Here is a 16,452-nt window from a genome sequence, read left to right as displayed (position 1 = left end):
CAGATAGATTAGATTAGTTTTATTTTTCATGTATATAGTCAAAATCTGAATATGGTCAAGTATTATTGTAATTTTTTATATTTTCATTTACTATCAAAAATGTTTTGGTGCTTTGGTGATGACAGTAAGGTGCTTCACTTTGACATTTTGAACTGAACGTGTTGAGCAAAACAATTCAGTTCGACTATTATTACTACTGTGTCTGATCCTCTAGTGCCGTACCTACGTATAGCTCTTAGCAACAGTGAACGGCAACTGCTGTATGATTAGCAAACTGGTAAAGGATACGGTTTATTTCGCCATACCTACAGCAAGTCAAGATCGCATTATGGCACCACTGACAGAATCTGATATACGCCAACCATACCACGGCTGCCGTAACAATTTCCTGTGCTTAAATTTTCGAACTGGATATTGGTAAGGCAGCAGTATCCTGATTGAGATAGATATTGGTACAGCTGTGAATTGCGCATGCGTCAATTTCAGACTTCCTGCCGTACACATAACATAGTATGGTTGGCGTATATCAGATTCTGTCAGTGGTGCCATATTTCGATCTTGACTTGCTGTAGGTAGGGCGCGGTTAGCCGTATCCTTTACCAGTTTGCTAATCATACAGCAGTTGCCGTTCACTGTTGCTAAGGGCTATATGTAGGTACGGCTCGAGAGGATCAGCGACAGAGTAATAATAGTCAAACTAAATTGTTTCACTCAACACGTTGAGTTCAAAATGTCAAAGTGAAGCACAATACTGTCATCACCAAAGTACCAAAACATTTTGACAGTAAATGCAAATATAAAAAATTACAATAATAATTGACCATATTTAGATTTTGACTGTATACATGAAAAATAAAACTAAACTAATCTATCTGTGTACTTCAAAATTTAATCTTCTTTGAATCTCCTCTGAACCGTGTAATAAAACATCAGTTTTCGCCAAAAACCAGATGTTTTTAGGTTTTAACGTGCTGAAAAATGCACAAGATGTCTACGAACACTCAAACTTCCAGAAATTGTATATCCGTAGGTCACGAACGGTCGAATTGGCCCTGAAAAGAGCTCCGAAGAGGAGATTCAAAGAAGATTGGAAGTACACAGAAATAGTGCTCTGCTGTATTCTTGGTGGTAAGGCAAACTATCAAAGTCGATTCTCTGGTAAACAGCATGTTTCCCATATTGGACGCACTGCTGACTGCTGCACTACTTTACTAGCTAATTTTGAGTATTTCTACATTCCATTTGTTTGAAATTGCATATATTTTGTTGCCAAATTCTAAAACGAAACATAGCAATTTAATAATTCACTTTCTACACTGCTTCTGAGCCATCAATGAATTCAGAATAAAGAGAAAATGTCATAAAATTCAGGTATTTTTCTCATTATTGTTTCAGCACTTTTCAAAAAAGCTGCCCATTTACGGTCAAAGTTAAAGCATCAGAAGATGGACAGAGTTCAATCATCAAGTCAATTACAGATGACCATAATCATATCTCAAACAAGGGAAGTAGTATTAGTAGTTCCAGTAGAGAAGGTGATATGTGTGCTTATGTTGGATGGCTCTGTCGCCATAGTATGTTTTATCTTTACTGAAATTGTCACATGCGCAATTCACAACCTTACCAATATCTATCCCGATCAGTATACGACTACCGTACCAATATCCTGTGCCTTTTAAGACATCTCTTCAATAAGTTGAACAAGAATGAAGTTCTTCCTAAACTAGGAAACAGTCTAAGTGCAAGGTTGGTGGAGACTATTTTACTTATAAGGAATAGAGGCTATTTTACTTATAAGGAGTATCTAAATATTTTTAATCTTGCACAAAATATAAGAACTTAAATAGAAAATGTTCTGGTAAGTTGGAATATATATAAATGATGTTACTTGCAAAAGTACAAGCTTCGTTTATATACTCTGATACTGTACTCATGAAAAGTTAATAGTAAGCATTAAGATTTCCAAACTTAAATTCATTTTATATAAAAAAGATATCTCCCTGTGCAAATGATGTTGCTTTTCCGAATACAACCTTCATATCAATATTTGATACTTTATTCATGCAGCCGATTGTAAAAATTATGGTATTCAGACAGTTAAGATTCTTTACACGTTTCCTTTTTATACAAAAATATGTGGGAATTATTTTATCATGTTGTGGAGAAAACCTCTTTAAATGTAAGAACAGCATTAAGACAGAACTAATTATCCATTTAATATGCAATCTTAATTAAAGGAACTACTTATCCATTCAGTATGCAATCTTATAGGGTCTACTTAAGGTAGACCGCAGTAAAAACTGGTTTACAGACTCATTGAGTTGCTCCCCTCCACGGAAATCTTTAGTAAAAGGCGAAAGATTTATGCGTTTTGAAGGGAAGCCAGAGCTACCTGACCACAGATCTTTCGCCGTTCTCCTTTCGCTGACTGATGACGGCTAGTGGACGTAGTTTTGCACAAAAAGTACATTTGTAGAAATGTTCAATCCTTTTAACTAATCATTTGTGATTCTAGAAATTTAACAAAACCTATAACATATAAACAAGCTTGATGCTGTAAGAGAAAAGCGATTTTCATGTGAATTGACTATAAATTAATATATCAAAGGGAGTATCGTCCATGGATAACCAGTATTAGTTGTCTTGGACTTTGTTGAACAAAAACACCAGGCAAAGTCCAAGGGTCGTTAAAACTTTAAGGCAATTGTCTAGGGGTCCACATCAGGTCTCCTATACCCATTCACACCTAAAACACTTGCCATTATCAGCTTGAAGTCAATTTAACCCAAATCAATCAACCAACCTTAATTGTTTCCAATGTTTTTAAAACCAGAATTATCAGAATTTCCAATTTTCCTAAGTGGAATGTGAAGAATAGGCTTATAACTGACTAAGTGACTGAAAAACATGATGACCTTTGTCTTTAAAGTTGTGTATTTATTATTATTAGAAAGTAGTTTAACCTGACCACTTAGCTGACTTGGCTCTCATAGAGCTGTCCCCAAGGATTAGAACTGGAACTGATTAGTTAATTCAGGTTGTTTACAGTTTTGCGGGCCAGCTTCACGGGCCAATTTCCAGGACCACACAACAACCAAATCCATCCGCACAGGTAAGTAGGCCCTTCGACCTGTTAGACCTACCACGGCCCACGACCATTCAATGAATGAATGAATGATTGGAAGTTCTCTGGCATCCTGACATCGAAGGTCATTGACGCCGATATCGTTTATTATAAATAAAGAATATAATTATATGCAATTAAAACCATAAAAGCAAATATATCATTGTAAAAGTTAAATAGCTTTCAGAAGACCTGCTTCTGAAATAAATCTAAAAATGCCACTTGCATTGTATGACACATCATGTCCAAGAATCTTGGTAAGGATGAACCTGCCATCCTCACCTCGAGCCTCAAACAGATATCTATTTCTTTCCGTGCTATAAGTGGGGCATTCAGTCAACAAATGCTTCACGGTCAAGGGTATCAAACAGTCGTCACAATATGGTTGGTGTTGGCCAGCTAGCAAAAACTTGTGTCATCCGAGTGTGACCAATTCGGAGACGACAAAGAGGATATAACATTTGTTATTTCTCTCATCTTATTCTCAGCTAAGCTTTCCCAATGCTTTTGCCAATTATTATAAATAAAATTCTTAATTGTAGGTAAAAAATCATTACATGGAATGGGATACCTTCTTGGTAGCAACTCAGCTGCAGCATTCTTTGCCAGTGAATAAGCCTCCTCATTTCCACACACACCTACGTGTGCCGGAACCCAACAAAACTCTAACTGTTATGCCTTTCAGACCAATAATAAAAAAAAAGCCACTCTAAAATCTTTAAAACCAAAAGAAAGGGTTACTAGAATTAAAAACTTCTAAAGCTTGAAGGACACTTCTTGCATCACTAAAAATGGTAAAATTGCCCTCATCTTTTAATGCTATTTTCTCAATAGCGGTTAATATGCCATATAGTTCTGCAGTAAATATGGAAGATACTAGAGGAAGTGCACCTCTACAATTAAAAGAACCACTATATACTCCAAATCCAATGCCAGCATCAGATTTGGAGCCATCTGTATATATAAAAAAAGTCGATTCCCTATGTTCTTCAACATGTTCATGAAAGAGAGACCTGGCTTCTAATTCAGTCATGTTCTTTTTTATACCAATAAAATATTTACAAAAAGATATATCTGGTAATTTCCAGGGAGGGGTTGGTGATATCCTAAATGGAAGAACTCTATTTCTGGCTATATCAAGACCGTTTTGAGGAGATTTTGGGTGTAACTCAAAATATCTACAATGCCTTACAAAGTTTGCAGTCTGACAGGCTAAAGAATTGGGAAGTCTTTGCAACCTAAACCAATACCGAATAATAGAAGACTTTCGGTAGAGGTCTAAAGTTAATTCTCCAGCGTCAACAAGGAGACTTGGAATAGGCGAAGTTCTAAACGCTCCTGTAGACAATCTAATACCAGCATGGTGTATAGAATCTAATACCTTTAATCGGCTTGGGGTGGCTGAGGAGTATATTTCACACCCATAACTAATTTTTGAAAAAATTAAGGCCTTGTATAATTTTAAAATAGTTTTGTAGTCTGCCCCCCATGATGTATGTGATAATACTTTTAAAAGATTCAGAGCCTCAAGACACTTAACTTTTAACGCCTTTAAGTGAGGAACCCATGTCAACCTGCAATCAAATATCAAACCTAAAAATCTAGCTTCATTTACACATGGGATCCGTTGGCCTTTGACGTATATATCCGGGTCAGGATGTACTCCCCGAATACGACAGAAATGGACAACAGTAGTTTTGCTTGTCGAAAACTTAAATCCATTCATATCAGCCCACTGAATAATTTTGTCAATTGAGAGTTGTAGTTTTATTTTCAAACCCATCGACATTCTAGATCCAGCAAATGATATGGAGAGATCATCTACAAATAATGTTGAGAGAATATCTTGGGGAATGACAGAGGATATCCCATTAATGGCTAGTGCAAATAGTGTTACACTTAGCACACTACCCTGGGGAACTCCTTCTTCCTGACATCTCCTCTGATAGAGTTTCCCCTACACTCACTTGAAAAAATCTATGTGAAACAAATGATTGAATGAACAATGGTAACTCTCCTCATAACCCCAATTCATGAATGGTTTTAAGTATACCATATCTCCATGCAGTATCATATGCCTTCTCAAGATCAAAAAAGACTGTTACATGGTGCTGTTTGGAAGCAAAGGCTTCACAAATAGAGGATTCCAGTCGCATCAACACATCAGTCGTTGAATGCATTTTTCTAAATCCACACTGGATAGGTGATAAAATGCCCTTCTTTTCCAGGTACCATACCAGTCTTACATTGACCATCTTCTCCATGATCTTACATAAACAAGATGTCAATGCAATTGGTCAATAGTTTGCAGCTAAAAACTTATCCTTACCAGGTTTTAAAAAGGCTAAAATAATGGCTGGTTCCCAAACACTTGGATAACTATGATCATGCCCTATTCTGTTAATAATGCTTAAAATAAACAACTTGGTATTAACAGGTACATGTTTAATCATTGCATATGGAATTCCATCGGGTCCAGGGGCTGTATCATTACACGTAGCAAGTGCGGAGTCAAATTCTCTTTCAGTAAAAGGAGAGTTGTATGACTCTTCCCTTCCTGTTGCAAAATTTAAAATTTTCTTTTCTTCATTGCTCCTAAACTGTGACCAGGAGCTGCTTCACACTTGCGTGATACATTTGAGAAATGATCCGCCAGGGCATTGCTAACGTCAGTTGCTCCAGTCACATACTGATCATTCACCTTCAACACTGGTGGTGGGTTGGGTGGTGAATTTGCCTGCTATCTTTTTCACTTTCTCCACACAGAAGATGGTGGTGTTCTACTGTTAATGGAGGAAACAAAAGACACCCAAGACTGACGCCTAGCTTCTTTCATGGCACGACGGAACTGTGCTCTACATTTCTTGTATGTAATTAAATTCTCCTCAGTATGGCGTCTGCGCAATCGGGTTAAAGACCTTCTTGTGGCTCTGTGCAGGGCAGTTAGTTCTGAAGACCACCAGGGGACTGGTCGTCGTTTGAATAACCCTGTTGTTTTGGGAATTGAATTGACTCCTGCTGTATGAAGGGTTCCATTCAGCATGTCTATGGCATCATCAATATTTTCAAACTGTTCTGCATTCCTTCAATTTTGCTTAGCTCACGAAATCTACCCCAGTCTGCCTTGTCAAGATTCCATCGTGGCGATCTCTGTAAAGGTGGACCATTGTTGGTGTTTATAATGATTGGTGCATGATCACTAGTATGCCAATCATCTAATGTCCCAATCGAAATCGAGAAGGCAATTAGAGCTTGCGATTGATAGGTCAATGCATGACAAGGTACCTGTCTGGACATGAAAGTGTGTGGGCTCTCCTGTAATAAGGAGTCCAACATCCTCATTTTCCACAATTGATGATATAATATTGCCCCTTGTGTTTGCTAAAACATCGCCCCATAAAGGATGTCTACCATTCAATCTCCCAGTAAAAGAAAAGGTTGGGGGGAGTTGTTGAATCACCTCTACTAAATTATCATACAAAATATTATCATTTGGAGGTAGGTACAGAGAGCATATTGTATATTTTCTTCCTATATCAATCTGTACAACAACTGCCTGCAGAGGTGTACGAATAGACAAAGATATTTGGGAACATCTCGACGAACGTAAATTAGACTTCCGCCATGGCTCCCTGCTTGTTGATTATATGGTGTTCTATAGCTAATATACTCTCGAGGACAAGGAGTATTAGCATCAAGCTTGCTCTCCTGTAGACATACAATTATGGGGGAATGCTCATGAATTAGTAGCTTAAGTTCTTCATATTTGGCCCTTAAACCCTGACAATTCCATTGCAAAATGGAGGAGAAAACTATGGATCACTTCTGGAAGACATCTTGGATGAGGTTTTCCCACTGGCAACTTTTAATCTAACATTATTTCTGTAGGTTTCTTTAGAGATGGTCTTGATATATTGGGTTTTACGTTTGTCTTTTTCTTTGTGTCCTTTTGATCTATTTGTTGAGGCGGATGGTGGACCTCAACTTGAATTTCTGATTTATTCAAGTTATCTTCCAGTTGATCAGAAACATCAACAGATAAAACATCAAATTTATTTGACGTCATAGCTTTAATGTTTCTGATGGAAGGGGGTGAGAGAGATGGAAGTCTCTCTCTTTTTCGATTAATAGGTGGTGGGCTTCTAGGTTTTTGCACCTTCCCCACAACAGGTGCACCAGGCAAGTTGGTTTTAAGTGGAACCTCCATCAAATCAGGCAAGGACATGGCCTGAGAGAGGTTTTTACTACTAATTGTAATGGGGGACGAAGGTTGTACGGGGATGGGGCAATGCCCCACTGTTAATACATTGTGGCAAAGCCTCAGAAGGCAATATGCTTACCTCATCATGCAGCATTTTATCATTGGATGGTATATTTCTTTTTATAGAACTATTGGCAGTGCTAGGTGGGTTTGATTTTAGTGCCTTTGCATAACTATTTGATTTATCTAATAGTCTTTTGGCATATCCCACACTTATATGTTCTAAATTGGATTTGTTAAGGGCAGCTTCTTCCGACTTATACAGCTCACAGCTCCGGTCAGTGGATTTATGATTTGAGCTGCAATTTAAACACCTGGCATCAAGTGCACATTCTCCATGGTAAGATTTAGAGCAAATACCACACAATTTTTTCGTTTTGCAAACTTTTGACGGGTGTCCAAATTTAAAACAATTAAAACATTGCAGTGGCTTCTGCTTGAATGGTCGAACTTTAATAACTTCATTTTCAATAATAATACGGGAAGGTACATCAGCATCCTGGAAAGTAAGGATAATCATTGATGTACCCGGGACTTTGTGTACTTTCCATTACATTTAGTGGACACATGGCCAGTATCTCCTCCTCTGTAAATTCATACAGATCTTTGTTAAAAACTACTTCCGTTCCGAGCTAAAATTTAGGTGGGGTTTGACATCTAACTTAATATCATCATCATTTGTTTTAAGGTTGGATAGTATTACAGACTGTGTGCATAATTTGGCATGGATAAGGTAACTATTTTTTCCAAAACGAGATATATCTCCCGGTGCAATAGTTCCTACTTTTTTCTGAATTAATTTGCATATTTTGAAATAGTTCCCTGTAACCCCCTGAGATTCAGCTACAAGCCACATCGGTGGTTTTGGCTTCCTCTGGGAAGGCATAACTAAATCAGCATCTTTTTCAAACCAGTCCGCAGGTCTATAAACATCCAAATCCTTTGGTACCTTGTCGCAAAGAGCAGCCATTATATTCAAGTTATTAATTTTGATATTATTAATATTACATATTGCATTAAATGCTTCATCATGACTATTGTAAGATATCCATGAATTCCATTTTGTATCTTCCAGTTTCATTCTTATTTCTGTTATAGATCCATAACACTTAAATTCTTTATATATATTATCATAATTTGTCTCTATTGGAATTTGGGTAACATGAAGGATTCGAAGTTTCCTTGCATTACCCAGATTACTCAATTTTGGAATATCAATAGAATGGTCCTTCCTAGTTCCGAGGTCATCAACAGAGTTTTCCCTCCCTAATTAAATTAGCAGAGGTCGTCAACAGTGTCTGAGGTTCGCCATTTGATCCAGGGGTATAAGAAACATTAATTTCCGTCATTAAATTAGTTGGGGGAAAGAAAAAAAATTAGACTGTCTGACATCCCAAAAGAGAACCCATTATCCTTTCATGAAATTAATTTCTCCACCAATGACACCTGCGAGAGCTGCTTCCCAAATGTCCACTCCCTACCCTACCACAAAGGGATGGTACCACTATGATTAGAGTGGCTCAAGTGTATGCCAAACCCGCTTGATGGGACTGAGAGCATTACAGGAATACAATCATCTCCACTCTAATCATAGTGGCAGGCAAACCGGACAGAATGCCGAGAGTCCTATCTCTATGAAACCGGCCAACCCCTGGAATCCGAAGGCCAAGTTTTGGTTGGAGAATAGTCCCGCATGCCAGTATGGAAATACTGACATTCCAAGGTGTCCAAACATTATCGAGTAGTTGCCAAGACCACCACAGCTCCCACAATTGATTTTGAAAAAATTTCCAATCCCGGATATGATGTCCCCTAAAAAAACATCTGGACAGTGAAATGGGTAAGAGTTTTGACAGCAAGGTTGGAGAAAGTTGATAAATACGAAGAAGAATGAAACAATTATAAGTAATAGAAATAGGATGAGAGAAATTTAGAGTCAAACTGAGGAAAAACAAAAATTCCCCAGTTCGAGAGCCCTCTTGCCCGTCACCACGCTTCAGCCACGACCATTCAAAACAGTCAACATGGCGTCACCATCTACTCCTCATCCGTTGCACGTTGCTTTTGCCGCTGCTAACCTGGTTACATTTTCGGAATTGATCAACTTCTGTGACGATACTGACGTGTTACATTCGTTCCTTTTTTAAAGTGGCCTTTTAGGCGATTTAAGTGGTCAATGTGAACACTGCAAAGAGGGAACAATGAGCCTTGTAAAAGAGGAACAGTTTTGTGCCCTAAGTCAGGTCTGTGTGGTTCATTTGGTTAGGTTACAACCTTTATTACCACACTGGAGGTTTCAGGCTCTGGCCAGGTTAGGGCACATGCCCAAAGTCAGGTTAGGTTGGTTTGTTTGGTTAAGTCACAACCATGGTTACCCCAGACAGGTCAGGCACCCTAAGTTGGGTTAGGTGGGTTCATTGGGTTAAGTTACTACCATTATCCGTTTCCCCCCCCCCCAAAAACCCAGGTTCCCAACAGGGTCCCCCTTAACCGCTTCTATTAATCTTTCGGCGATCGCCGCCACTTGTATCAGTTTCCCCCCACCCAAAAACCCAAGTTTCCCAAGAGGGGGGCCCCCTTTGCCATTTCTATTAAGCTTTCGCTGCTACATTGTTTGTTGTTTTTTTGGTTTCACTGCCATTTTGGTTGTGTTCTTCAGCCGATTTTCTTGTCCGAACTTACCTGACGAACTTTGTTCGATGAGACATCAGGTGGGAAAAGTCAGAACCTTATCCCGTTTCTCCGCTTCTGACGTCACATCGAACAGAGTTCATCGAGAGTGTGGATGGGCCTTACAACATCAATTGGTTCCTAGCCACATAAAAAATCTAATCCTTTGGGCCAGCCTTAGGAGAGCTGTTAATCAGCTCAGTGGTCTGGTAAAACTAAGTTATACTTAACTTATTGGGTTCCTCACTGGACAAGTGGGTTGCATACTCGACTATCAATCTGGTAGCCTGAGTTCACTTCACACAGCCGTTAGTGAGGAATCAGAGGAAATTCTTTCTGGTGATTAAAAATTCATATCTTGATATAATGTGGTTCGGATCCCACAATAAGCTGTAGGTCCCATTGCTAAGTTACCGAATGGTTCCCAGCCACAAAGAAAAAAATTAATCCTTCAGGCCAGCGCTAGGAGAGCTGTTAACCCTTAAACACCTATTGGACATATTAAACGTCAACGAAAATTGTCTGTCGGGTGCTCAATCGACGTATGGTACGTCGACGCAAAATAGTTTTTTTTTAAATTTGCGGAAAAGTAGTTATAGGCCTACTAGGCAAAAACTTTTGAATCATGCGCCTTGAGGGATGCTGGGAGCTCACGGATCAAGCTGTTTTGTTTACAAGCGTTACCCAGGTGCGCATGCGCGAAATGCTTTCTTCTCGCACCAGCAAGCATCAGCGATGCATCGTCCGAGAGCGATCTTTTGCCGCAATCGTGTTTTGCCGAACTTTTGCGAGAGTTTGAGTATTTGTGGTGGTACAAGACGTACGTAGAGATGTCTGAACGTTGAATGGAGCGCGAAAGGCACATTTTACCTCTCGGGAGGGATCGTGTGAGACGTATTTTGGACTTGGATGCTGGTGAGGGACCAAGCACCCAAGATGACCTAGCTCCTCAACACCGTTCCGTACGGCCTCGTGTGGCTGAAAGTGTTCAAGCACCACATCATGTGCCTCATGTGCCTTCTACAACCCCTAGGAAGCAACGGGGTGTCCTGAGGGGCATTTGTAGGCATTTGGGAGGCCTCGAACCAAAGGACATAGACGATTACTTGTTGGAGCTTGATCGGGAGCAGGTCGCAAAGTCCTCATTTTGATGGTGGTTGGTCATCTAGTGACGAGGACATCACTCCCAACGTTAGTGATGATGAATATTTGCCCCCAATGTTTGTACGAGGGTCACAGGCTGAAAGTGAGTTGGAGTTTAGTAGTTTTAGTGCATATGAGGGGGAGTCTGAGGAGGAGGAGTTGTCGTCGTCTAGTTTTGTTGTCGATGACGACACAGAAAGCGAGGGCCTAAGTGAGGGAGATGGGTCAGTGGGGGTGGGGGGGGGGGGGTGTGTGTTTCGAGTGCAAAACTGTGTCCCAGCATGTGCGAGTGTGCGCACATGGGACCGTAGAAGGTCGGAACGTTGTGCCAGCCAAGGTGAAGGCCATTCGTCCGAGAGTGACGAGGGGTGGTCGGAGGACCCCACCCTACCTAACATGCACCCATTCATGGCAGCACCTGGGTTCACCGTACCTGTTCCTCTCACGGCTCTGGGGTTCATTCAGCTGTTCCTTACTCGGGAATTGCTGGAATACCTGGTAGCAGAGATGGCAGACTACACTCGGTACTGCCGTGATGAACTAAAGACGACGTTGTCGTATCGCTGGTGGGGCTGCAACCTCACGGACATGGCGCATTTTTTGGGGCTCCACATTTTTTTGGGAATTCTGCCTGCTGCCGACGTCAGGATATATTGGAGGCGGAATTTTTTTTTAAGTACGCCCAATGTGTCCGGCATTATGGCCCATGATAGTTTCCTGGCGTTGGACATGTATTTCAATGCCTTCAAATGAAGGGCCATACCCCGGAATAACCCCGATCACCTCATCTTAGTCCGCCCAGTGTTGGATTACATTCGTGAACGGTGCAAATTTCTAGTGGTTCCTAGCAAGAACCTTTCTTTTTATTACGGAGTCCAACACTGGATACATCGTGGACTTATCAGCATATTCCAGCGTCTTCTCCACACTGCATGACACTGTGTTCGGTTTTGTGGATCGTTTCCGTAACCAGGGATACCACCTGTTTATGGATAATTATTATAACTCGGTATCCCTGGCCCAGCAACTGTATGAAGCAGGTGTGCACGACAGTGGTACCCTTCAGTTGGTGCATAGGGCCCCGAATGTCCTCAAGAGGTTTGAAAGCCAGCTTCAACATCTGGAAAGAGGAGAGACAGAGTGGCAGTGGAAGGGAGCTGTCTTCGTCATCTATTGATTACGACGAGTCATGAGCCCATCCAAGAAGAGGTTGTCCAGCGGAAGAAGACACATCAGCAGGGCCGAGTTACGTATGAGGAGTTTCGTATCCAGCGGCCTACTGTCACTGGGCACTACAACAGGCACATGGGAGGAGTTGATCTCTTTGATCAACTCATCCAGTATTATCCCTTTGCCAGGAGAACCAGGAGGTTTACACAGAGGCTCCTCAAATACATACTTCAGTTGGCCCTCCAGAATGCCTACATCCTCTACTGTGGGTACAATTCCGACCCCCGGAGGTTGTCCCACATCCAGTTTCTCGAGGTGGCTGGGAATGCCCTCATAAACTTTAATCCCGATGAGTGGCCTTCCATCACCGGCCGCCTGGCCCGAGCTCCAGATCTGTCCCTAGAGGAAAGGGCAGATGTTAGGAGGGCCAACTTCGGTCGTCCTGCTCCTGCAGCTGCTGCCGCTGACCCTGCTGCTGCCGCCGCCCCTGAAGCCGCCACCCTTGATGATCCCGCCCGCGCTCAGATAACGACTTCTCGTCGGATAGTGGACCCTGTGTGTCGGCTGCAGCCAGGGGAACTCACACTGGAGCTCCTACAAGGGCGCAGGCAGAAACGGTGCCGGGTGTGCCATATGAATGGCAGAAGGAGAGACACCCAGTTCTTCTGTCGCACCTGCAATATAGCTCTTTGCAGGTTCGGGGAGTGTGACCGCAAGTACCACACTGTGGTCATATTTTGGAGTGTGCCAGCCCTTGGGACAACGGAGGGTGCAGAGGGCCGCCGAAGGGTGGCGGCCCATCAGCAGTAAGGGCGCTCGTCTCCCTGCTTCACCTGTACCTCGTCATGTCAAGAGGAAAAAATACAAGACTCTTCAATGGAGGAGGGAGACAACATGAATAGAAAGAAGAGTCAGGATAACGAATGAGTATTCTGCATTGCTTTTATATTTATTTTTATATTTATTACAAATTTTTATATATCTATTTATTGTTTTTTATACTATGACGTTTATGCAAAAAGTTTTTCACCTGCATTCCTTTTAGTTATGTATTCATAACAGAATAAAAAAAATGCAATATATGTATATTATATAATATATACTGATATATAGATACTATATATATAATATATATATATATATATATATATATACTATCTATATATATACGATATATATATATAGAGGATAGGTTATATATATATATATATATTATATAATATATATATACTATATAGGTATATATATATATATATATATATATATATATATATATATATATGAGATGATAGTATATATATATATATAGGTATATATATAATAGGTATATATATATATATAGGTATCTATATATATAGTGGATGATATATATATATATATATATAGGTTATATATATAGGTATATATATATATAGTATATATATAATATATATATATATATATAGGTATTGTATATATATATATATAATATATATAGGATATATATAGGTATATATGGTATAGGATATATATATATCATAGGTAATATATCTATATATAGGGTATATATAGATCTATATAGTATATATATGATATCATAGGATTATAGTATATAGGTATATAGATGTATATAAGGATATATATATATATAAATATAAAAGGTATATATATATATAAGAGACTAGATATATATATATAGAGGTATAGATATATAGGTATATATATATATATCATATATATAGTTATATATATATATATATATAATATATATTATATTATATATCATATATAGGTATATAATATAATATATATATATATCTATATATATAGTATCTCTATATAATATATAGGTTAATATTATATATATATATATATATATATATATATATACCTATATATATATATATATATATATATATAATATATATATACCTATATAATATATCTATATATATATATATATATCTATATATATACCGTATATATATACTATATAATATATATATAAATATATTATATATAGGTATAATATTATATATATATATATAATATATATATACCTATATATATATACTATATAATAATATATATATATATATAGTATATACCTATATACCTATATATATATATATACTATAATATATATTATATATATAATATATATATAGGTATATATAATATATAGGTCTATATATATAATATATATATATATATATATATCTATAGCGGTCTATATATATTAGTAGGTATATATATATAGGTATATATAGTATATATAGGTATATATATATATCTAATATCTATATATATATCTATATCTATATATATATAGAGGTATATATATATATATATATATATATATATATAGATATATATCTTATAGGTCTGATATGTCCTATCTCTACTACTATATATAGATCTCTTATACATATATATATCGCTACTCTATTATCAGGTATATCATATATCATACCTATATATATATATATACTCCTACTCTACTATATATCTATATATATCTATTATTTATAATATATCTACCTATATATATATATATAGATATCTATATATTATATATATATTACCTATCTATATATATATCTATATATATATATATCTATATAATATATAGGTATATATAGTATATATATATATATATATATATCTACTATATATATATATTATATATAATCTATGATATATATATATATATCCCTCTATTACCTATATATTATATAATATATATATATATATATTATATATATATATAGGTATATTATATATAGGTATATATATATATATAACTATAATATATATATATTATATATAGGTCTATATCTATATATAGGTATATCGATCTGGTATATATATATAATAGGATATATATATATATATATAATACTATCTCTAGATACTATATATATATTCTATATCGATGTATATATATATATATATATATATATATATATATATATTAATATAAGGTAATATAGGTATATATATCATTATATATATATATATATATATATATAGGTATATATACTATAGGTAATATTCTATATCCCTATATCTATGATATATATATATATATATATTAGATATATAGATTATATAGATATATTATAGATATATCTATATATGTAGATCTATATATATATCTATATCTATATGATCTATATATAGTCTATATATATATATCTATATTATATCTATATATCTCTATCTATCATCTATTCTATATTATATCATATATTATATTATATCTATAGCTATATATATGATATCTATATATATATATATATATAATCTATTATATATATATATATATATTTTGGTAAACAAAAAAGCTAACATTGCAAACGTAATATTCAATCATTTATCTTCATTTTGAAACAAATTGGAAGTCTCTAGCACAATATTTCGATGTATGGTGAATTTAAAAAAAAAAAACTTTTTCCTTCCTTCCGCGCACAGTATCTCGGCGGCAAATCTCCGAAATGCTCGAGTAACATTGTAGTAATATTGGCGCCGTTTCATATTAGCCTTTATATAGTTCTATATATGAAAATGTGCGAAATTTTATGTAGGATACAACAAAAAATAACTCCTGGTGGTAGCTTTTAACATTTTTTAAATATTTGCATATAAATCATGATAATTAGAAAAAATTCGACATTCGGTCAACTTTGACTCGACCGAAGTAGTGAAAAAACGCAATTGTAAGCTAAAATTGTTACATTCTGGTAATATTCAATCATTTATCTTCATTTGAAACAAATTGGAAGTCTCTAGCACAATATTTCGATTTACGGTGAATTTTTGAAAAAGCTTTTTCCTTCCCTCCACTTGCAGTATCTCGGCGGCAAATCTCCAAAATGCTTGAGTCACATTTTCGTAATATTTGCACCGTTTCATATTAGCTGTTATAAAGTTCTATATATGAAAATGTGCGCAATTTCATGTAGGGTACAACAAAAAAATAACTCATGGTCGCAGCTTTTATCATTTTTTAAATATTTGCATATAAATCACGATAATTAGAAAAAATTCGACATTCGGTCAAATTTGACTCGACCGAAATAGTCGAAAAACGCAATTGTAAGCT

General features: G+C 36.7%; 1 protein-coding gene and 1 non-coding gene across 2 annotated transcripts in view; one reads left to right on the top strand and one right to left on the bottom strand.

Moving 5' to 3' along the window:
• The window catches only part of LOC135195037 (BLOC-1-related complex subunit 5-like), a 579,421-nt gene that overhangs the window by 179,595 nt on the left and 383,374 nt on the right, over positions 1-16,452 (top strand).
• LOC135195119 (U5 spliceosomal RNA) lies at positions 2,271-2,391 on the bottom strand. Its single transcript, XR_010310084.1, has one exon. It is a non-coding gene; the product is annotated as a U5 spliceosomal RNA (small nuclear RNA).

This window comes from Macrobrachium nipponense, chromosome 15 (genome assembly GCF_015104395.2).
Source record: "Macrobrachium nipponense isolate FS-2020 chromosome 15, ASM1510439v2, whole genome shotgun sequence".
Taxonomy (NCBI): domain Eukaryota; kingdom Metazoa; phylum Arthropoda; class Malacostraca; order Decapoda; family Palaemonidae; genus Macrobrachium; species Macrobrachium nipponense.
This window is presented reverse-complemented; position numbering and strand designations above follow the sequence as displayed.